At 42.6% G+C, this 24,923-nt stretch overlaps 1 long non-coding RNA gene across 2 annotated transcripts; it reads left to right on the top strand.

Moving 5' to 3' along the window:
* Positions 1–207: 207 nt before the first annotated feature.
* LOC119852514 lies at positions 208–23,489 on the top strand. 2 transcript variants are annotated; one of them, XR_005291700.2, is made up of 4 exons: positions 208–830; positions 3,391–3,545; positions 15,013–15,512; positions 23,285–23,489. It is a non-coding gene; the product is annotated as an uncharacterized LOC119852514 (long non-coding RNA). The 2 variants fall into 2 exon arrangements; XR_006280108.1 differs by lacking the exon at positions 23,285–23,489 and having other exon boundaries at positions 15,013–20,784.
* The last annotated feature ends 1,434 nt before the right edge of the window (positions 23,490–24,923 follow it).

The following is a 24,923-nucleotide window of genomic DNA, read 5'->3' as shown; positions in this document are numbered from 1 at the left end:
AGAGCCAAATGGGTTAAACACATTTTACTCTTCATTTAGTTAGAAAGCATCCCAAAACTGCTTAATGTGACCTGGCCACAAAAGAGCGCAGGACCCTACTCCCACCTGTGCCTGGTTTTCCTCCTTGATTGAGTGATTGCTGGCTATGGCTAAGCCTGCTGGGAAGGAGCCAATAGGATATAAAGAGCTTTCTGCTCTTAGTATGGGAGAGAGAACAGAGGAAAGCAACAGCTGGCTGGGGAAGCTCTCCTGGGTGGCTCTTGGCTGAGAGGGAGCTGGGGAAGGAGATTGGGAAATTGGCTGAAATTGTCTGAGATGGGCGAGGAGGATACCTGAGGAAGAGCAATAGCAAGGGCTCTAGAATAAGACCAGTGGTGATCCCCACGCAGAGGGAAGCTGGGAGTGAAGAGGCTGTGAGAAGGCTTAAAATGAAGTGGCCTTGGGAATCATGACACAAGGCAGTTTGGGGTTTAGGGCAGACAGCTGTTCCATAGTACAGGGTTCCAAGGCTGGAGCCTGCAGCAGTGGGAGGTCCTGGGCTTCCCTCTGGTACCACCATAGATAGTGGTAAAACACTGCAATTGAGAGAAAGGTCTCTGAGAGGTGCAGTGGCTTAGAAGTGCAAGGATTGCTTGATCTCTGATATAAGGAGAGAGGAGGAGCCCCCTTCAGCCACAGGGGAAGGATGTAATGGTTGCCAGAGACTAGGCAAGGGACTTTTTTGGAGGAAGGTGGGAGACTTTGGATTTGACTAAATTGCCCTACTAGCCCTGGGTAGACAGTAGTCCTTTGGAAAACTGAGGCATGATCGCACACCTGCCTTCAGAGAGGTAAGCTGCATCCTCTTCCAGTTCTGCATCTATGCTTTCCCTCTTTCTTTTAAAGATGACAGAAAAAAAGTGAATAAGAGGAGATTCAAAGAGAGAAAACCATACCTTATATATTCTCCCTCCCAACCCGTTCTGCAGAAAGCACCAGCTCTGTTGCATCTGCAGATGGCTCAGACTGCATATAGCTGTGCATGTGCCACTGCTAGCTGACATGTAGATGTTTGATTTTTTTTTTTAAGTTACTAGCTAGCCAACCAACAGTGGGCAAATTTGAACAGCATCTTCCTTAGTTCTTGTCAAGAGAAGAGTCATTGCAGAAGGCTGCTCAGTGCTCAGAACTGAACCTCTCCTCCTGTCGTCCCCTCTAACTCTGAACTAATATTGGATTCTCTACTATTCTCCAAATCATAGGTGGAATTTCTGCTGGCTGCAACTAGGCATCTTTATACCACAATACCTCCCTGGGCACCTGTATGTTCTCTAGTCCCTGTTATCTCAACAGTAGTTCACTGGGTTGATTTGATCTTGCTTATGCTTGCGTAACATTATCTGCTTTATTAGAGTGGCTGTAGATTCTCAGCGGTGTACCTGAGATCAGAATCTGGCCCTTAGAAGTGACTTTCTTCGGTAGTGGAGGGGAAAGTGGGAGGCCCTTCTTGTCAAAGAGCATGATTGGTTTTCTCAGTCTGGCAGACAGCACCAATATGATGCTGTTCTGTTTCTGGAGAGTTCCCCAGTGACGCTGTATATAGCAGCACAAGAAAAGTATCTGCAACATGATGCCTCTCCTACTAAGTGAAGCCTGTGAGAGTGAAGCTTACAGCAGCAGCTGTGTCCATTAACTATCTCTCTGTAATCCCTCTTTCATTATGTCTGAGTTTCAGCTGAGCTCTGTGCTACACCAATTGACTATGGTATGGCTGTTGGCTTCGCTTAGATAAAGAAGACACCACAGGGAAGTGTTTGTTTGGAAATTAGCAGCGAAAAGGTTATGATGTTAGCTTGTAATATCAGGGAATGACAGCCGTGCACAATGTGTGTAGGCAATACTGGCGGTGCATTAAGTCATTCAGCATTCTCATGCCTTTAGTAGCTAAAGTAGGCAAAATATATTAGACTCAATTCTCTTCTCTTGTGTATTTATTTTAGTGATTAAACTCCTGATGAAGGCTGGGGATCAGATCAGACTCTGACCCAGTGTACGACAGTGGAATACACTTGGTTACTGAGCTGCATCACAGATGAATAGCCACATTCTTATCAAACTACAAGTCAACTTAATTATTATTTCATGTAGTTGAACAGTCACAAGAAGGAACGGTTCATAAAACCAGACTCCATTGTGATAATAACTAAACATTTTCCATAAATAGTCACTGAAATAGACATTGAATTCTCTTTGCCTGCATTCACATCTCTCTGGTGTTCACTTCCTCCCCATATTCTAGGGAAGTATCATTAAATATCATTTGCAGAAGCAGCAAATTTTAAGCAAATATTAGCGATTATCCAGGCAAAGGGAATGTCTAACTTGTAAAGCATTCCCACTGGAACCCTGATTCTACACTGGAGTGGGGAGGGGGTCGACCTAAGATACGCAACTTCAGCTACACGAATAGCGTAGCTGAAGTCGGCGTGTCTTAGGTCGACTTACCTGGCCGTGAGGACGGTGGTGAGTCGACCGCTGCCGCTCCCCCTTCAACTCCACTTCCGCTTCTTGCGAGCTGGAGTTCTGGAGTTGACAGGGAGTGCGTTCGGGGATCGATTTATTGCGTCTAGATGAGACATGATAAATTGATCACTACCCGCCGATCTGGCAGGTAGCGAAGACCTGCCCGATCCAATCAGGGAGCAGAAACAACAGCATGGTCCATTTGACTCAATTAACAATATTCGGTTTCTGTTGCAACTCGATTTCTCCAGACCAAGAACTATTTGTATAACCAAGAGCAGTTGGCAAGTAACTTCAAATACCAAATAAATCTGAGGAAAACCGATCTACAACAGAAAAGCGAAACACATGTAAAATAACTTGCTGGAAATTATTACCTCACCTCTAGTAAATACCTCACATTTTCTTAAAAAAAAATGCATCTCTCTGGACCTGTGTAGCTAGGAGATGAACAAATAGAGAAAAACTGTTGCCCCAACACTTGCTTCTGGGGCTCAGAAAAATGTGATTAACTTTTTTTGGTGGTGGGGTGGGATGTTGTATATCTCTGCCCATCCTGATATTTTTGACACCTCCCTTCCTCACCCCTCACCCCAAGTCCTGAAACACTATTGGAGAACCTACCCTCCTGATATTTATCAGCCCAAATGGAAATAATGAAAATCTCACAAGAAAATCTGATCTTCTGAGACTTCTAGCCTGGTGAAGATCAAAGGTTCACATCAATTTGGATAAATAAGCAACCTTTTTAGTGCTTCTACAAAGGAACCTCCAGGATACTAGGTTGCTGGTTAAGGCCTGAGCACATCAAACTTGTCTTCTGCTCTCAACACTGGCTTCCCACAGCACATCTACTCAAAATCCTTTTTTTTGGTCCTTATCCTCAAGGCATTCAGTAGTCTGGGCTTAAGATACCTAAAAGATAGACTGAAGCTTCGGCATGATGACCATGGTTGACATCTCCACTCCTTAGGCACAATGGAGTTGTCCACCACAAGGACAGCTGGAGTGCTGGAGACAGAGGTGTTTAAGGGTCTTCTCTGGTGAGTCTTCTGATATACAATGAAATCTGTCCTAAGCAACCACTCAAGGGACTAGTAAAAATAAAGTCCCTAGTAGAGGTGGGACTTTAAAGGTCAAACAGAGTTATAATGGCAATAGCATGGAAATACTTGGACATATTTGCTTGAGAGAGAGGATTGCATACTGGTGGTGGTAGGGTGTTACATTGTACATGTTTATCTATATGGTCTTGGTATTATTGTTATAAACCTGATGACAGGAGATTTGTGCCCTTTTAAATTCATGCAGCTCCCTTTGAAGTTAGTAGGAGTTGCATCCATGTATATGGGAAGAGAATTTGGTATACTGTGCTTAATTTTTAAGAGTGCACACAGTTTACTCATCAGAGGGCCTGGTTGTGCTTTCGGATACACAGGTAGCTACATCCTGTATCCATGGGCAGAAATAGGCCCCAAGTTCCTGATTTCCACATTGAATTATGCACACAAAACATTAGAACCAGAATTGTACAACTAACTGGCATATGCCCTTAGTGATGAAAGCTAAAGGAGATTCTCCATTACTAAGGCAAGTAGGGGTAAGGTTGATGGTTACCTGTTGTAGGAGAGCAGTACTCCCCACTGCTTCTCCCTCCTTAGCTGGTGTGCTGAGAGCTCCCCCTATTGTTTAAATCTGATTTAACCACTGCCTTTAGCTTTGATTTTGGAGACTATACACCTCCAGGGTCACTTCTGATCTCACAAAACTTCTGCTTTCTTTCTTTTTTTCTTTCCCACACCATAATAATCCTCTGAATTTGAAAAATCTTATGTTTAAAAAACACTGATTAAAAAATGCAGCACTTCTTTCTGAGGAACTAGGAGCACTTCCCAAACTGTAATGAATGAGCCTCGCAACACACCAGCAAGCTAAGTGAATATTATGAAGCCCTTTTTACAGATGGCGAAACTGAGGCTCAAAGACTAAGTGACTGCACCCATGAAGTCTGTGGCAGACCCAGAAATGGAAAGCAGGTTTCCTGAGTATTCGGTCTCTGAACCACAAGAACATTCTATCTCCTGTTGTATTTTTCTTTTTCTGAGTGATGCACTGCAGGCAAAAGTAATCAAATGAGAAAGAAACAGTCTAGTATTAGAAGAGAACATTGAGAAAGATCCATCCTTACAGACTAGACAGGCTTCTAAAGAGAGCCATTTCACGAACTAGATTTACTCTCTCGGGGAGGACTTAAAGTGGGATTTGGAGCATTGTCGTAACATAGGCCCCTTGCTGGCTATGGTGGAGGACGTAATGATGACTCTAGGCTTCTGAGAGCTTCTGCCCCTTTACAAACCACCAGTGGAAACACCATTCACATTAGCCTTGTCTGATACCTCCTAATTCTATTCTTAAGAGCACTAATGCTTATATGTGCTTTCCTGGAATGACAGGATACCAACAGCAAACATGGAGAGATGTTATATGAACAAACATAAATTTTTTCCACTTCTTCTTGGACAGCACACTTGTCCTAGCTCCTGTGTCTCCTCAGAGATACTGGAACAGAAGGAAGTCCTCTTCCCATACTCTGCATGTGATGTAATGACAAAAATCCTACACAGGTACCATGGTGATGGGTATTCTAGAATACCCAAACATAAATTGGCTATCTGCCTTGAAGAGCTCACAATCTAAATTAAGGCAAGATGCAATAAGGGAGTGTAACAATGAGACAGAGAGGGAAAAAGGATGGACAAGGGTAGTGGAGAGGAAGCTTCCCACCGCGTTCCAGAAAAGTAAAATCCCCAGCTAGTCTTGATCTTCAGTTGATAGCTGTAGTTTCCCACTACACAGGAAAAAGGGCCATTGAGGCCTTCTCAATATGTAGTAACCAGGACATGTACAGAAGTACTAAAACCACTTCAGGCAGCTGGAAAGAACAATATTTTAGAAATGCAGTAGCAATCTGCATCATCTCTGACATCTAGAAGTAAATACAAACACAGTCTGAAATTAAAGGGGATTTCAATTAGAGCAAATGTCCATGGAGGAAAAAAAATCAGTCAAGTATCCAGCCCTCTGGGGGCCGGAGGGGAAGGGGAACAGAAAACTTAACTCCTTTCAGTCAGCATCAGAGTCCCCCATCTCAATTCTTTTTGGATGTCTGCATTATGGAGACTATAGCAGCATAGCAGTGTCAGCAAAGGCCTGTAATGTAGGCACAGCCGACATCAACGGAAGGGTTTTTTCCTCTCAGTTTAGTAATGCCACCTCCCTGAACAAAGTTAGCTATGTCGACATAGCTGCATTTACACTGGGAGTTATGTCAGCATGGTCTCTTCACACCCTTGACTGATGTAGCTCTGCCAATATAACTTTTCAGAGTAGACCAGACCTAAGATTTTAAAAAGCTCTCAGAGCTAAAAAGCTAATCACAGCACTCACCCCTGAGTTTGGTGTGACATACTAGGGAAAATGTCAACCTCCAAACAGGATCCTTTGCCTCAGCCCCCATTCTCCTACAGTAGGATAGGGTGGGGTACAAACACATCCAACCTTTCTCCATAATCCATCCCAGTTCCTAAAGATCATTAGCACCCCTGGATTCCCTCATTAATTTCTCTCCCTCCCACTCCTCTCAGCCTGCCCATCTGCATATGCACCATTCACCGCCTTCAATTTACCTCGGACTATTGTACTCTTTATTCACTGTCCTTATTGCCTTTCCCTTGTATGCAAAATCCCCACTGAGCATTGCCTTTAAAAATGGCTCCCAAGATGGAATGACTCTTAAATGGTGGCAGCGAATTGGTATGGCAGGGCTTTGTGAGCTGCATTGTCCATTGCCTCGTATCTTGTGCTATGCAAAGTTTATGCCTGTGCAAAATGGGTGTAAACAGCCAAGTCAGAATGGTAACATCTCTGCAACATACCTGTAAAATGTTAACAGCTATACCATGTACAAAGCAGAGGAGACTTGGGCCGTGACTCTCCAAGTGCAGTTAGGTGACAGCTTCATCTCTGCTGCACTTTTACATTAAGGGGATCAAATCATCAGCTGGTGTAAACAACTTGAGCTTCACCTGTTGACATTAGCTGAAGGCCTGGCCTGTGGTGTTGTAGTTAGCTTCCTGGGAACTGCAGAGGTTGGTGACATGATCTCCATAAACACAGCACTCCGGCTGTTCAGCAGTGCATCAACCCAGTGCTCTGGTCTGTCTTGCCATTGAATACTGAGGCAAATTCAAACTTTTGGTCCTTTTCTTCAAACTTCCCCCCTGCCCCTTCATAGGACTCATACAAATGTCATTGGGGTGGGGGGGAGAGGGTGACTTATACTGAATGGTCATGACCTCCTCTGGCTGCTACATTCCGTCAGCCTGAAAAGTGGAAGTTGTGTGTGCAGGAGAGAGCACTTCAGAGTAATGTGCAAACTGTACTTCTTCAACTGATCCTCCCCCCAATAACTCCAAAAACTAATCCCAGCGTGCTGGAGAGCGAGAAAGGACTATCGCTCTGCATTTACACATTAGAATTTTGGGAGGTATTTGATACTGTGCTGATAGGCACTGCAGACAAATGTACCTGTGAAAACATAGTGCTACAGGAAAAGACAAACATCGCTCACCCTACAGATTTCAGTCTCTTCCTCATCTAATTAAAGAGCTGCAAGAAGCAGGAGTTAAGGCTAAAGAAAACAGCTTTGGGAGTGACAGGGCCTCCAAAACAGTGCTAGAAGGATCAGCAGACACAGTTGCTGTAGCATTTCCCTGCTGCTCTAAGACAGTTCTGGTCATGACTTTATAGCAGGAGCATTAGCAAGCCATGTCCTGGGCCCTCAAGCAGCTTCCTTTAACTGCCCCCCCACCCCTCAAAAAAAAAAGTGGCAGTTATTTTCCATAGCTATAGCCATGACAAAGCACTAGCAGACACTTTTAAGGTATAGCAGTTGTGCCTGCTTGCAAGCTTTGAGGCCTCAAATACAATAACTTTCTCTAACTGTGATGATAAGGGACCAGGTACGTCCACATTAGAGTGGCTTCATCAGCAGACCTGAGCCGCTGTAGCTGTGCCGCTGTAGTGTAGATACTTTAGTACATCAACAGAAGGAGTTTTCCCATCATTGTAGGTAATCTACCTATCCGGGAGACGGTAGGTAGGTCAATAGAAGAATTCTTACATCAACTTAGCTGCATCCACAATGGGTACTGGGTCAACCTAACTACATCACACAGGACATGACATTTTTTACAGCCCTGAGCGATGTATCTAGGTTGACCTAAGTTTAGGTGTAGACCGGACCTAAGAGGAATAAGAAGCAAAAAGGTCAGGTGCCAGATAGGGCTACAGCCTTTACAGTGGCACAGGGAAGGCCCTATGCTGCTGTAGTGCCATAATGTAGGAAGTGTCTACATCAGTGGAATGGGTTTTTCTGTCTATGTAGTTAATCCACCTCTCCGAGAGGCGGTAGCTAGGTTGACAGAAGAAGTCTTCCATCAACCCAGCCACATCTACACCGGCGGTTAGATTGACCTAACTACAGTGCTCAAGGCTCAAAATTTTTAATGGCCTTGAGCGACTTAGTTAGGTCACTTCATTTTTAAGTGTACAACAGACTTTAGAGAGCTGGCACTCCACTGTGGTGGCTGCCATCTTGTGTGCCAGACTCTGAACTTCCATTAAAAAAATTAAATCTCTAGACCTTGTAGTTGTGAAAACAGTGTGTTGTGAAAATAGCCTTCAGAATGTGAGACAGATCTAAGAAAATGCAGTGGTGTTTATCTGAGTGTGCACCCAACCTGAAACAATAGTTCTCAGGGCAGAGTGAACCGTTCCCACTCATCTGAATGGGGTAGTAACTCTGAAGCCTAGAGAAGACAATTTAAGAGGCAGTGCTTTTCACTGATGATCAAGAATATAAACAAGATGAGGGCTGCTCTTGTTGTGAAGATCTGCACAGTCAGCTGTGAATGGCATCTCATTTTGGGGTTGTACAACTTGCGTGGTGAGCAAAGCTTGGACAGTAATGCAGATGGCGGAGGGGAATAAGCAAACTCCAGAAAGAGGGGTTTAGTAAACCTAAACTCTGTCACTGCCAAAGAAACAGCGACCGCAGCATCTAACAACACATATCAATAGGACAGGCACTTTTTGTTGATTTCTGACCTTGAATTTAGTTTAGAGTCCTTGCCAGGAATAGATTTCAGCTCTAATTTCAACCCCTAAGAACAAGTGCCTTCCCCTATCATGATTCCTAAACAGAAGCATCTGAATCCTCAGAAGCAAACAGATGCAGCGGTGGTGGCAGCACAAGATCTAATGGTGCTGGCACTGCTGTAGAAAGCTGTATGGTGGTGACACAGATGACAGTGAGACAGATCCTTATAGACTATAGAGTGACAAGGGGCCTCACTAACCCCAGTCCACCGTGACATGCCAGCTGTTCAATATAGTCTAGAGCAAGACACTGTGGGGAAGGCAGTGGGACTACACTTCTTCCCATAATCAGTTGGGATGTAATTAAATGTTTCTGTTCCTCTACCTGGTGGTATGTTTTTAACAATGTAAATGAGAGGTTTTCCCCAGCTCTAGCTGCCAGTTTTCCTAGCCCAAAGAAACCCCCGGCTCTGTTTCTTTTCAGACATCCTGAAACCTTTAGCAGAAGTGAAATGTGTTTCCTGAACCAAGGTGAAGAGCCCCCGATTCAAATAATCAGAGAGGCAGTATGGTGTAGCCAGTTGCCAAACAGCCAGGTATGTGACATGCTTGTCACAGGCAAGCAAACTACTCAGTCTTCCAATTTTGACCAACCCCCCTCCCCGCACCCAATCAAATGTAATCAAGAAAAATGCAGCAATATCCCTTTATGGAAAGATGTAGCTAGTGAACAGAGCATCAGACTGGGGATTAGGAGGCCTGAATTCTATTCCAGACATTACTACTGACTTGCTGTGTTTAGTTTTGGCATGATACTAACAGCCTCACACTTCCATTTCTCTGTCTCTAAAAGAGGGATAACAATGCACCACTTTCCTACCATGGCAAGAGCACTTTGAGATCAATGACTAACAAGTGCTAAAGAACTAGCTTTGAAAAAGCCCATCCCTTAGCAGAGGTTGCAGTAACAATTTGAAGCAGGGGTTTATTCCCTCCGCCCCCCTCCTATCTAAGCCTTGGCTTCATGGTATCAGACAAAGTGACCATCACAGTCTGGAAAGAGTAGGGACAATATATATTCCATATTATTTCAACAACTACATTTGTAGTGATTCTGTGTGCATAATTGTGGTAATGAAAATGTATACAAGACTTGCATATTTTATCCATTCTCCTGCAGCTTTAACATTCCTGTATCGACTCCAGGAAGAAAACAATTTGTTAAATATTAGTTCAACCAACATAAGAACATAAGAGCCGCCATAATGGGTCAGACTAATGGTCCATCTAGCCCAGTATATTGTGTCCAACAGCAGCCAGCACCAGAGCTGCTGGGGGAGTGTACAGAACAGGGCAGTTCGAATGATGCACTCCTGTCTTCCCCTCCCATTTTCAGGCAGTCAGAGTTTAGGGTCACCCCGAGAATGGGGTTGTGTCCCTGACCATCTTGGCTAACAGCCATTGATGGAACTATCCTCCATGAACTTATATAGTCCTTTTTTTGAGCCCTGTTATACTTGTGGCCATCACAACATCCCATGGCAATGAATTCCACAGGTTAATTGTGTGTTGTATGGAAAAATAACTTCCTCTTGTTTGTATTAAATCTTCTGCCTGTCAATTTCTTGGGGTGACTTATGGTTTTTTGTATTGTGAGAAAGGGTAAATAACTCTTTTGTAGTCCCTTTTCCCAGATCATTCATGATTTTATAGACCTCTATCACCTCCTCCCATAGTTGGCCATTTTCTAAGATGAACATCCCTAATCTTTTTAGGTTTTCCTACTATGGAGGCTGTTCCATACCCTTGATCATCTTTGCTGACCTTCTCTGAACCTTTTCCAGTTCCACTATATCCTTTTAAAGATAGGATGATCAGAATTGGACACAGTATTCAACGTGTGGGTGCACCATGGATTTATATAGTGGCATTATGATATTTTCTGCCTTATTATCTATCCCATTTCTAATGGTTCCTAACATTCTGTTAGCCATTTTGACCGCTGCTGTGCACTGAGCTAAATCCACAGTGACTCCTAGATCTCTTTCTGGAATCGTAACGGTTAATTTAGAACCCATCTTTATATATGTATAGTTGGGATTATGTTTTCCAATGTGCATTACTTTGCATTTATCAATGTTGAATTTCATCTGCCATTTTGTTGACCAGTCAGCCAGATTTGTGAGATCCCGTTGTAACTCTTCACAGTCAGGTTTGGACTTAACTATCTTGAATGATTTTGTATCATCTGCAAACTTTGCTACTTCACCGTTCAGTTCCTTCTCCAAATCAGACCTCTTGGAAAACCAAGAGGTTCCATCTCTTTGGAATCCCACATTCGATATGGGTTTGTAGTATATGGAACAGTAATGAAAATCAGTATAAATTCCTGATAGCAAGCACTACTTTGAAAGATAGTTGCTTTTATCTCCAGCACTTAAATCTTTACAAGTTTAGTTAGATTTTCTCTGTTTATTTGAAATGTCACTTGGCAAGTTGCAGATAATGATAATGGGAGTGCAAGCCTTTTGTTACAGTGTGCTGTCAGCTCATCTTGATAAAAAGAAAAAGAAAATGCTAAGTGAACTTAAAGCCATAGGATGTGGTGCTGTAACAGAGGGGTAGGAAATCTGGCTGCCAAACTGTCACATTTTAGAAAAAGTGGCATGTGTTTAAAGTGAAGAAATATTTGTTGGCACTCCTATTGCCTAATTAATATAGATTTGGCACCACCTGTTTGCTTACTGCAGCTATAATTGATTGAAAGGATGTTAGGGCCACACCAGGTCTCCAATCGCCAAGGACTTCACTCACCATTGTCCTTCACCTGGTGTAGATGTTTACACCAGTGCAAAGTGGGTGTGAAACTCTCCCATTCTGAGGTTGGTAGGGTTTTACATTCACCTTGCACTGGTGTAAATGACTATACAAGGTGCAAGGCAATGGAGAATTGGACCCCATGTAAACTTAATGAAGCTTCTTCGACATCCCACAGTGGAAACTAGGCAAGCAAAGCTGCATTGACAGCTGGGCTGCCTGCATCTATGCTAGGAAAATTGGGAGATGTAATGCTCCACTGTACAGTTCCACCTGTGGAAGTTGTAGTACAGACAGGATTCAGACATTTTTACCACCTTGTCGTCCACAGTCAGAAACTTCCGGGTCCTAATTTGTTTACTGCAGGCAAAGCCCTAGTATACATGACTAACAGTACCCAACCAGAACTGGAAACAATAGTGACTGTGTACATACACCATGATTAGTATGGCACAATATGATATGTACAATTGGTGGACAAGTTGTCAAAATTTATCCTCTCCTCTTTTCTCTAGAATCCCAATGCAGGGAACATCTTAAATAGTCTCTGTGATGGTCAGGAGTAGCTGTATGAATATAAGCACTGTATATGTACCACTTGTGAGACGTGATGTCCCAAATACATACAGCAATGAGTGTGGTGCTTCTAATCTAAACCACACAGCAGTTGCTTGATTTAGAGTGGGTTGGCAGGCAACTCTTAAAAAAAGAGAATCCTGTTCATCTGAAAAAGAGAAAGGGGCACTTTAAATTGAAGGGGATTCTGCACCTAACTTCTATGGGTAACTTTGGCCTTTGTACATAGGCATTTAGAGTCTTTCATTCTATGATCACATAGCACTACACATACTTATAAAATAGGTATTTTCAAAGTATGGGTAGGTAAGTGACAGTATAGAAATACTTCATACAGTAAACATTCGCAAAAAGAAAAGGAGTACTTGTGGCACCTTAGAGACTAACAAATTTATTAGAGCATAAGCTTTCATTGTAAGTCAGCTCCCACAGGCCACTTCAGATCTGAGAGGTTTCCAGAATTCTGGACCGTCATGGAACATATAGCAGCATTGTTATGATTTTTATTTACACAGCAACATGCATATGAAAGTTTCTTGACAGACTAGTAATAATAATCAGGACTTGAAAATTCACCTTGATGCCTATAAACCTGAAAACCCTGCATATAAATGTCTGTGCTGCCATGCTCTTCAAAGCCATGCCTACTTAATTTGCATTGTCACACCATCATTCCAAAATAAGTCAGCTCTACCTCGCATACCCAAATAAAACCATTCTGTCCCCAATCAATTCTGCCCTCTCCTAAGTAAAAATCATTTCTATCCCACCCAGCACTGCACCCAGTGAATAATGCCCCCAATAAATCAATGAATGCTGCAACCCCCCACCCGAAAAATCAGTTAGTACTGAGCCCTACCTTTCTGTAGGGCCCTTCTGATACTGCCATCCAGAAAGGGCTAACAGCTCAGCTCCACTTCTGCTCCTTACTCCCCATTCCAGCATGAAAGGAGCAGCCCAAGGATCACTCTGCTTCCCTCCTTTGCCACCTGTTAATGGATCAATGGCTCTTTGGCTGGTCTGCCCCCTTCATGGCCTTTCCTTTTCAGGGAAGGAGCCAGAAGCTACTTGGCCCCATTCTGTCCATTTGCCCAGGCAAAATTTCTACATACCCTGAGGAAGTGGGCAGATGTCTTTTTTTTCTTCTTCTTTTTTTTAGCCTTCATCATAATATTTAGTACTTATGTAGTCTTCATCTGAGAAAGTGGTTTACAACCAAGGTAAGGTATCATTATCCCGTTTACAGATGGATAAACTGAGGCTCAGCAAGTTTAAGGGATGTGCCCAAGGACACAAGTGAAAACATGGGGCCTGATCCTGCAACCCTTACTCGCAAAAATAGTCCCACTGACATCAGCAGAACTACCAGTATAAGGGGTACTAGAATTAGTAAGTGTCCAGGATCAGGCCCATGCTGCCTTCCCTCAAAAGTGACAGTCAAAAGGCCTGATTCTGCAACACTTACTCATGAGCCTTATCTGTACTCCAGTGAGCAGTCTAATTTTTTTCAGTGGGACTTACATGCTAGAGTAAGGGCTCCATGTACAAGTGAGGTTTTGGAGGAACAAGCCTTATGCTGAGACAGAGCATGGCAAGTGATTATAAAAACAAAGAGGAGGAAGGTTTAGAACAATAAGATCTTGTTTTGGTTAGCAGGGCCCACATATCTGTTCCATAATTAGATATTGTTGCTAAACTAAAGTTGGAATGTAAGTATTCCCATCCTGCTCCAAACACACTGCATGTAGTCCAGTTTACGTGGGTGTTTGGCTGCATGGGTAATTCAAATAACAATACATAAACCTGAGCTGAACTTTTTCCTCAAACTTGGCTGGACCTAGGGGTTCCCTGCAGAACCTCCTCTATCCCATCCCAAATTACTTCTGCCCCAGATTCCTTCTCCCTCTTCTATGCTTCCTGGAGCTAAGATCCTCCTGTCAGCAGTAACCATCTGCATCTTTCTGCAGGGGTGTAGGTCCTGAGCTTCAGGTGGCTCAACAGAGGAGCCTAGAAACTGCTAACTTGTTACAAAGTTATTATTATTATTATTTCAACGTTAAAGATAGTTTTATTTCATTTTAGGATTTATAGGTGTCATGAAGGTATGTGTTTTAAGGACGGACTCGAAGGAGAAGAGAATTGCAGTCCAGACAGTAGACAACATTCGGAAGGGGGTTGCAAGAATAGGAGGTTACAGGGAGGAAAGTAGAGATAGTGGCAAAAGGAAAGACAAGGAGCAGGGAAGCATGCAGTGGGCTGTTGTGAACCAGCCAAAGGGGAAGCGGAACCAAAGTAGCATTAAAAACTAATTGTTTTACAAGATCATTGTAAAGAACCTTAAGATTAAACCATTTTTCATCTGTAATGAACTATATTTGTCCTATATGGCAATAAAAATATCAAAAGAAATATTAAGAAGTAATGCATGTTATAAACACTGACTCGTATGAATAATATTTCCACATGGCCATGACAACTAAAATATAAACTGATTTTTTTAATGTGAAACATTTAACATCAATCAAATGTTTATGAAGATACATAACAAATAAGTATGACAAACTCCCTGAGTAAGTAATAAAAATTAAAGGACTGATGACGAATTCTTGTGAAATTTTAATTTGCAAAATAAAGAACATTACATTAATAAGGCTTAATTATACCATTAAATATTTAACATTTTATATAATCCATTTTATCTTTATTTCACATTATAAAGCAGTATCTACATAAAACAGCAAGCAGGGCCCAATCCCATACTCCTAGCACACCCAAAACTCTCATGGCGTTTAGAGGTTTAACTAAAGAATTTTTTTAAATGAATCCTATTTTGAGTTTTAAATCAAACTTGAAACTCTTTTAACTTAGATTTCCCATTTTATTAAATATGGATTTACAAAATTGTTTAATTCCACATTTCCAGGGCAGAATAATAAAATATTCTTCCACCCTATGCAGACATTGGTCACTGGATGGATGCTTTACCACTTTGTGCAAACCCACTGTCAGGGCTGTATCATGTACCAGGTACATCACCTTTGAAAGAGTGGAACACTAGCTCTTAAAAGAAGATGACCATGTTTGGCTGCAGAAATTTTGGGAAGATATGGTAACATTTTGGAAGCTGCAGCATTATCCTTCCTCTCCTTTCAGCTTCCTGTTCCATCTGCTGGAGGACAATATCTTCTAGGAATAACTGGAAGTGCACAAGATACCAGCAAAACTGCAGCAGTTTCACTGAAAGTATCAAGGCCAGTTCTAGCAGCAGCAACAAAACCAATATGCTGTCTGGACAATGTCGTTCTTTTCTTTTCATGCCAGAGCGAGCTGTCTGAAGGAGCTCCATCTGTTCCCCCTACGCTAGATCCTGCAACGTGCTGAGCACTCATGCCTCAATGAAGAAAAGCACTTAAATACATGCTTCTGTTTAAGCACATGCATAGTCCTACTGATATCAGGTGAGCCCTCTCTGAGCCCAAGTCTGGGAGCTGCTGCATGTCCTCAACTCCCACTGAACACAATGTGCTTAAAGATCAGTGTGATTTAATTGGAGTCAGGCACCTAAATACCTTGTTGAGAATTGAGTTGCAGGGCCTTGTAGAGAGTATTCAGAACCCTGAAGGACTGGGCTATTCCAGTGGAAGACAATTTCATGAGAGAGAATGATAGCCGTTCTAATCAGCTGCTTCTAGCTTTAGGAAAAAAAATAGCTTATTTCTCAGACTTGGCCATTTCTCAGCTTTGTTTTGCCTAGCATTGTTAGTCCTGCTGTTGTGCTTGTTATAGACAGAAGGGCCTTGCTTAGTGCAGTCAGCATTGAGATCCTTCCTTTTTTTTTTTAAAGATTAATTTGGAAGACTTCCCTGATTATACATCTGTCACTGTAATTTACACCTCTGAGGATAAAGCTGATTAAGGAATCAGTGAGTGATTAATATTATTCATGGAAGGCAGGGCTTTAAAGGGGGGTATGTTAACCAAGGCCTGTGACTTAGGCAAGGTTTACTTTAATTATTCAGCTGGGTCCTGGCAAATCTCATCTGAAGCTGCATAAACTGGTTCAATAAATACAAAGTCACCTGTCCTGTTGATCAAAACTCAACCCAAATCATTATCATCCTTTTTTTTAAGCTGAAGTAAAGAATTCTACTTTGCTTCACCCATTCTTCAGAACTCCCTCAAATGATCCCTCCCTTTGCTGAACAAATGAAAGTCCAGATGCCAGCTGATCCCTGCATTGTAGAAATCCTGCATTACATGGTGCTTCCTTCAGGTGTGCAATGCAATTTGGAGCCCCTCAGACTAGAAGCAGCACCCCAGGAGAGTAGAGTGGGTGGAGGGATAAAAGGAGAGAATTGGGTCAGAGTAGATCAAGGGAAGGGTTAAAGTACAGGTTAGAAGGGAAGTAAGCCAAAGGACTGAGCTGACAGAAAGGGAAGGAACAGGCTGTTGTTTAGATCATGGCAGTGCCCAAAATGAGCTAGGTGGTTTACAAAGGGGAAGAGACTATCCTTGCCCTAGAGAGCATAGAGTCTCAAAGTATATACAGTTTTTATCTCTTGGTGAAGGGGGTCATGCACCATACAAGGTGGGACTGGATGGGTCAACAGTCTGACCTGGAGAGAAAACCTTATAGGCATATGAAAGGAAGATGAGTGGTGGAAATAGGAATGGGCCTAAGGAATAACAATTGGGTTTAGTTCAGACACCAGCTGCTTTTCTCAGGCCACTAAAACAAATGACAATAGATGGCCTCATCTAACCTTTGCAGCAATGATAGGTGTTTGTTATTGTCCTGTCTCGCAAAAGATCTGGCTTCTAGCTGGTTAGATAGCTAATACAAGTGAAAATTGTGGTTGTATATGTGCTACTTTTGATCCAACTTCAACTCCTTCTAAGCTTGAAAATGGCATATGTTGCTGCTTAACATAGCGTAGATTAGCATAGCAATGGATCCCTTAAGGGAAACAGAGACCCCAATGACTTTGTCTGGAGTAGGTAAAGCACTTGAGTTTAGGTCAGGTTTAGCTAATGAGTGCTAGCAAAACCCAACCTCCATTCAACCTTTTTCCTAGCGTAAACTCTTAAGCTCTAGCAAGTTAAGTTGTACCCTAGGCTCTTGTCTAAGCTAGAACATAAAAAAGACAGGAGTCTCAGTTAAATGGAGGTACCCTGCATGGATTAGTTAAGTCCAACTGAAACTCAGCCGCTTTCTCTAGTCAAGACAACGTCCAGCACAGAGTAGGATCACTTTTTTCTTCTAGCTGCTCTTCTTTGGCTCTTTTCATGCGTGGGTGTTTTTTTTTTTTGTTTTGTTTTTTGTTTTTTTTAAGGAAGGAGGCCAGGGTTCTTCATTTTACAATATTCATGTTGGATGATGATGAGACAATAGTTAGTATATCATTTAATTTGTATTATATATTAGCTTTGGCAGTGCATACATTATAGTCATGCTAAGAAAGTAACTTTGATCTGACTTGTCCACACTACGGGCACATCTGAGGTAACTTTTCAGGTAATGATTTGATCCACTCTTTCTGAGGTACACAGTGAGTCAGTTCCTGGTGGAAATCATATGTCTCTGCTACCTGTGTGTTCACATAGGTTCCTTTTATATGCTGATGTCCTGATATCAAACAGCTGTCAGCAATACTCCCAATAACAATAGTTGTTGTTGGTGGCTGTTACTTTGTCCTTGGCCTGCAGCCCCTCCTCTCCACTCATTCTCTGTTTCTTTGCCCTGTGTCTTCGTTCCAGGATCTCAAACTAGCCAGACCCTGCACCTCAGACCATTTCTTACTATTTCTCCCTATTTTGTTTGTGCTCCTGCTGTGCTGCTTGTCTAAGTGCTGTCACAGTTTCGGGGTAACAGCACCTCTTTTCCCTTGCATGGTCAGCTCCGGGAATCCCTCAGGCCTCCAGCCATCACCTCTCTTTGGCTGGGGACTTGTGTCCTGTCCCTCCTGAAGAGGGGTTTTAGACTGCAGTCCCCTTGGACTTACTGATTATCTCCACCAGGTCAAACAATCCCACTGATCTTTAGCTTCTCCGGAAGGACAGTGATGTACCAGAGACCACACAGCTGTTCCAGAGCAAAGTACATTTTATTCCAGGATAAAAGCATACGGAGAAAACATATATAACAAAACCAGGATCTAAATACTTTACCAGTACCTCCCCTTCAATCTCATGGAGACAATGCAGGTTCCAGTCTTTTCAGCAGTCTTTTCAGGTTGGGCCAATCCTTGGACCAAAAGTCAGGTCTGTTTGCTGAATCAGAAAGAAGTTATTTCTTTGTCTCCTTGGCCTCTGGCATCTGTTTGGACCAATACATGCAAACCAGCCTCAAGGGTGGTACTTCTCTGGAGCTGTTTAAAATTCCAGGGACTGCAATAATCAACCCTCACCCCAACTGCTTTTAGTTCCTGGAGGAGCTGTGGTAACCCATCCCCCAAAGGGGTAGAATACAATCCCTAGCCTACAACAATACACAGAAGTTGTCCCCAGAGATACTCCCCGGGGTTGCAAGTGTCACAAGTGTACTTGTCATTTTGCACTTGATGGCCATCCAGAGGCTGGAGGACCTGATCACGAGCATGAAAACAATTGGTCACATGTTTTACTTGGCCCAAAGCAAAAGTATGGGCTGTCAGTTACCACATGGTATCATGGCAGTATCTGTGGATATCAACATGGTTTGGGACTTTCAGTCCCAGCACATGTCTAGTGACAGGATTCAACAATGGCACTGACAGTCATTATACTCTGGCTGAGCACAGCATTTACTGATCATTATTCTAGTGCAGTGAGCATGCTGAAAGTTTCTCAGTCATAAGAAATGGATTCCTTTGGGTTTACCCTTCTAACTTTACTGATGGTGCTGTGACTGGAATAATGATGCAAGTCTCCTATGTACAGCAGGCTCCACACACCAGCATTTTGATGCCCATCCTCCCCTTCCCTCTGATGACAGCATTCACTTTCTTTTCTATTTACCAACTATGAGCAGCATCTAAGTTACAACTTTTCTTTACTCATTAGTCTACTGTGCGAACTCAGAGTCTGATCCAGCCAAATGCTGAGGCCAAGAATTTTGAATTCCTGTGCCTAAATTCTAGGTGCCTACATTTATATCAAGGGACCTAAATATGTAAACTGACTATTTTCAGAGATTCTCAGCTCCCACTTCAGGTAAGCACTTAAGCCAATGCTTAAATATTGTCCTGATTCAGGACTATACTAGATGGGTGCTGAGAATCCTCAGCACCCTTCTGGAGGTGCTGAGCTCTGAACAGTATCAGGCCCTAATTAAGAAGCGAATTGCAAATAATTTTATGCACCTTTGATATTTTGGAAATGGATGAGACTTTCTGACTCAAAATATATGTTCTGATTTTCAGAAGTGCTGAGTATTCTGCAACTCCCTTTGAATTCTATATGAGCTGTGGGCGCGCAACACACTTGCAAATTAGGCCATATTTTTCTTATATGAAAGGCTTGTCAATGTCCAAAAGATCAAATGTGTGTAAAGTTATTTTCACTTTGCTGCTTCATAGCAATAAAAGCATGAGTCACTATAACTTTCTGAGAATATTACGATCATCGGCACAATATTTCTCACACTGCATGATGAATCCACAGCTGCATGGTGTATTATATGCTTCCGTTTATTACGGGGGGATGATGATGATGATGATTCCTCATCTCAAATTTTACTGCATTCTTTATCATTCACAAATATAACAGGTCTTCATTCAACAGTCCAGAGCAGAAACCACAATGTGTTATAGAGCACTGATGCAAACAATGAGCCTGGATGATGTTGTGTCATTGTCTTCCTTATGTCTGATCTAAAATTTTTATCTTTCTTACTTTTCATCTTTTGTTCTAGCCTTCTCCCTTCTATGTGATGCTTTTACACCAGTTTCCATAGTAACAACATCTATTGTATCCAAGACTGCGTGAAAAAAAAAATTCATGCAGATGTTGTCATTGATCCAACACCTTGCGGCAGCTCTTATGGTGCATTGTCCTCTTATTTCTTGCTCTACTTTTTCCATTTTCCCCTCATTAAGAATGGTTTCAGAGACTGTCCTCCTATCTGATGCTTTAGATCTGAAGTGAGAAAATATTGGTTGGATTTTATTATTAATCTTAATCCTTCTTCAGGTGGTTTCAGGGACATCACCTGGCTACCAGACAGCCAACTACAGCTCTTGGTTACTTGCTTGTTAGATACAGGTGCCCTTAAATAAAAATATTAGAGGAATCAAGAGTGATTAGGACTGGATGGCATCAATTAAAAACTGTCTCTGAATGAGTTTGGAAAGCCTCTTGCATTAAACCAGTTACATACACAGAGGCTGCTATTTTACTGCTGGCATAATTTGATCATATCTTCCCCCGTCTCTCCCCCTCCCACAGCAAGAACTAACAAAGTTTCCATATTTTTGGCAATGTTCTTTGTTCATAACCTCTCCACTCACTCTCATCTTTGCAGCCCGGCTTGAAGGAAAAGGGAGGGACACAGCAGATCTGGGTTGAAAAGCTAGAACATGGTTTACAGCTACATATCATTTCAGTGGCATGAAAATCAGCAGCAGACTGGCATAATCAGCTATTGTCTATAATTGTTTTGAATTCTTTGCCAATCATTCCTTATTGGGATTGGACATTATTCTTTTGATTATAAGAACCTGACAGCCTGATCATAATAAATGTGTAACTGAAGATCTATACCTTTGCAGCTGCATTATTTATTCACCTAAAGCAAGGGCTGTTCTATATTTGGCATATGATGTCAGTGGGCTGTTTGGATCCCTGGAAATTGGCAGGAAGTCACCTCTCACATGATATATGAAATCACTGATAAATGCTGCTCTTCACTGAAAGAAAAACAGCTTAATAAATACAGCTCTTTTCTGCTTTCATCTTTTCTTCCCACACTGCTCTTCTTCCACTTCTGGGATTTGTCTCTCTGTGGCACTGCTCAACACAGTCTGTGAAGTGGAAATGAGTGCTCAGTATCACAGATCAAAATGAGGCTCTTGGTACGCTCAGGATGTCCATCTGCCCCGTCCCCCTCCAAAAAACTTGGAGTGCTGCCAAAGATCTAGTGAATCAGACAAAAAAGAGACTCTATACAGCAGAGGCTTTGTGGGGACTTGGTATTTCTGGTATGCAGTTAGTATCGGTTGTTTTTTAGCAGACTGGGATGGGGAAATTGATAGTGATGCTGTGCTGTTGTTCAGTGTAGAAATGACTCCATTTCAGATTGAGTATCTTAGAATACATATAGTCTCCCTCTCCGTATACGCACACTTCTCTGGTGCATGTGTCCAGCTAAAGGTCTTACCTTAACACATCCAGAGGGGAAATAGAGATCAGATTTTTTTCTGGTATATCTGTGAAATTGAAGGTCGGACAATAAAGCAAGTTATACAAATAAAGAATACATTTTGAGCCAGGTCTTCAGCTGCTGTACATTGGCATAGCTCCATGGAAGTGAAATGAGCCAATTTGCACCCTCAGAGGATCTGGCTCTTTTTGTGGATTTTAGCGATGCAATTTGCATGCGTATCCCCTTATTTATCTCATGAGAACCTGGAGGCACATCCTCCTGACCTCGATTGGTGCAATTCCCTCTTTGCTGAGTTATCAGGGAGGCTGATTTGCAGCTTGCTCAAAATGCAGCATCACCATTGCCAGAAAGGGTTTGAGTTATCGGGATCATATTGAGTAGTGGATTCAGTCTAAATTAGCCTTATTGGACTAGGTGGCTTTGAATGGGGTTGGCTCTGGTTATATTTGAGACCCCCTGCTTGAGCCTCACCGCAGGGGATTTTGTACTCTCAAACCACATGGTGTTTAGGAGTTCCACTATCATGCCTGAAATCAGTAGGTGATCAAACTGTTGCAGTAGCAATCCCAGCATGGTGGAACTCGCTGTCTCCTGAAATCTGGCTCGTTTAATCTCTCCCCATTTAAAAAAAACAAACAAACCTAAACATGTATTATTTTCTGAGGAGATGTTTTGAAATGTCTGCCACTGCGGCTGCTGCTGTTTTATGTTGTCTTTATTTACCTACCTTGTCTGTTGAGGTCAGGCTGTTCTTTTATTAATGAATGAGAAATTGGTTTTGTGTTTGTTGTTCAGCACCCTGAGCGTGTGTGTGTGTTACTTTATAAATACAAGTCTTATTATAATTTTAAATGGGTGTCAATTTAGATGTATAAGAACATACTCCAGCTGCCAAGCCCTCTAGCTGTATTCACACCATTAAAATCACGGATCCTAAGCCTTTAAGCCAGAGAGGTGCTATACGGTGCTGAAAGCATCCTGTGAAGTGCAGAGTGACCTCAGCTCTCACTGATTGCAACAGGAGTTGTGGGTGCTCAGCACTTTCAGGATCAGGCCTATAGACAGGCTGCTACTGTATCATCAGCTATGCCTGTGAATAATGTTTCCGGTTTGAATTTTCTGGGGAATCGTATGGTTACTTTGACTATGACTTGTTCAGACAAAGAGTACAGCCCAGTCCTCCTGCCAGCCCAAAGTAAGATGTTGGAAAGACATTTCAAACTTGGAGGAAAATAGCGTTTGACCCTACATCCTTAGTACACAGGCAATAGGTCAATGAAGTCAATGGGACCACTCTCCTAAGTAAGGCTCACCCTTGCCAGCAGGATCAGACCCTATAGCCTTATCTACACTAGCCAGTTTTCCCTAAAATACAGCCCCATTGGTAGTAGCAAAGGTGAGAGTGCTAGTGTGGACTGGGCTGAGGTAGTTGCCAGCCTTCTGAATGCTGTATAGCCTAGGCCTGCTTTGAGCAAGGTTAGATAACACAGGGATTAAAGTGCCAGCCATGGCCTGAGCATTGTCTCTACGTTAGCATTTCCCATTGTGGTGCTGGGAAATCCTAGGGAAAAAAGGCTAGTACAGACACAGCCTTAGTGCAGCATTGCTGTGCTGCAGATGGGTTATTTAAGTCTGTCTATTAAACAAGCCCATTCAAGCTTCCATTCTATTGTCGTTTGCCCCAGGGCTTATACAATAAAGAACCAGGATAAAAACCTGCCAAATTTAGTGCCATTGTGAAATATATACTGCCCCAAAGATAGGAGGAACACATAGAGTTGATAATATCATGGGGACCACTTTATGGTCAGCATTGACATAACTGATTATCCTGAGCTTGTTCAGACCAGGATTTTGTTTTAATTTCAGGTGAACGGGGTGACCTGAGCATCAGAGAGACGTTTGGGAGGAACTAAAAGGGAAAGGTGTGGACAGATCACTCAAAGAAATTCTTTTAAAAGAGTTATCATAAAGGATCACCACATTGAGAAGGTGTGATACAAAAAGGTTTTACATCAAATGATTCTCGTGTCAGAACAAACATGTAATTGTTACACCAAGATTAATTAAAGAATAAATTTGACCCACACCCACAAGATTTGTATCTCAATAACTCAGCTGTCTGCTGTTGTGCAAAGAAGAGGGAAAGGTATTCCCACAAATTCATCCAGGTTTATCAAGGTCAGCAAGGCCCTTAAGGAAATTCTAAAATGAATTTGCACAAGTAAAGCAAGGTGTCACTTGTTAGAGTAATAAATAGAGCCTTTACATAGCTGTTTACCATTTCAGAGTGCTGTACAGACACTGATTATTATTACTGAGAGGAAGGTAGGTCTTGCAGTTAAGTCACTGAACTGGGACTCAAAAGACATGACATCAATCCCTCGCCAGGCAACAGATTTCATGTATGAACGTGGAAAAAGTCAAACAGGTTTTCGGGCCTCAGCGCCTAATACAGGGCATAACGATACTTCCTTTTCTCTACTGTCTTGTCTATTTAGATTTTAAATTTTGTAGGAGGGGCTGTCTCTTACTGTGTGTTTGTACAGTGCCTTCCACAATGGGGCCCTGACCTTGGTTGAGGTTTTTAGCCACTACCATAATACAACTACTGCTAATCATTATTGGGCCAAATCCTGAAGAATTGCCCATCATTATTATTACACAAACCTCGAAGGAGCCCATCACTGTAGTGACTGGGCGCTATTTAGTTATGAAAATACAACAGTTTAACAGATGAGGGAACAAATCACTGAGGTGGGACGGGACAGGTGGTTTTCCCTGGTAGGTGAGAGAGGAGCAGGGCTCTCCCAACTCTTTCCCAGTACCGGCTCTGTAGATTTGATGCTGGTGCAGAACTAGTAGGGGAGAGGTGGATTCAGCAAGACTTGTACTCAGTGCAGCAGCAGCTTGGTCCTCCTTCCTCTCTTCCTCCTCACACATTGCTGGAGCAGCTGGCCAGGGCAGGGGATGCATGATGTGCCCCCTCCCATGCAATTCTAGCAGCACTGGTGGGGGATGGAGGAGGAATGTTCCTTTTCCAGCAGCTGCCATAGGCACACTTGTACCATGACAGCTGCCTATGGTGAATCCCAGCCAGGCCCATCCTTGCTTCAGGCAGGACTGAAAATATCAACAAGCAGAGCAATTCCTGCTTGAGCCTAGGAAACAACTTTTTTGATGATCACCCCTTAACCCTAAATGTAATCATTTCCTGGTCACCATGATCATCTCATTGCACACAGGGCCAAGCTAAGGGTTTTGGGAAGGGTTAGAGAGGTGATTCTCTGGGGTGCACCCCAAACTTTGTCTCCTGCTGCAGACGGAGAACCTGGATGACTGGTCCTTTGAACCTTAGCAATCTCCTTATATCACTTTACATTTTCAAGCCTATCTTCACAAGGAAAAGGGCTAGAAATGAAGACCTGGCCTAGACTCGGTGTTGATTGGTTTGACTAAAGGTATGATGTTAACTTAAGGCAAAACCTTGTGTGGACACTCTTAATTT

This window comes from Dermochelys coriacea, chromosome 3 (genome assembly GCF_009764565.3).
Source record: "Dermochelys coriacea isolate rDerCor1 chromosome 3, rDerCor1.pri.v4, whole genome shotgun sequence".
Classification (NCBI taxonomy): Eukaryota; Metazoa; Chordata; order Testudines; family Dermochelyidae; genus Dermochelys; species Dermochelys coriacea.
The sequence above is the reverse complement of the archived record's forward strand: the minus strand, read 5'-3'. Positions and strand labels throughout refer to the sequence as shown.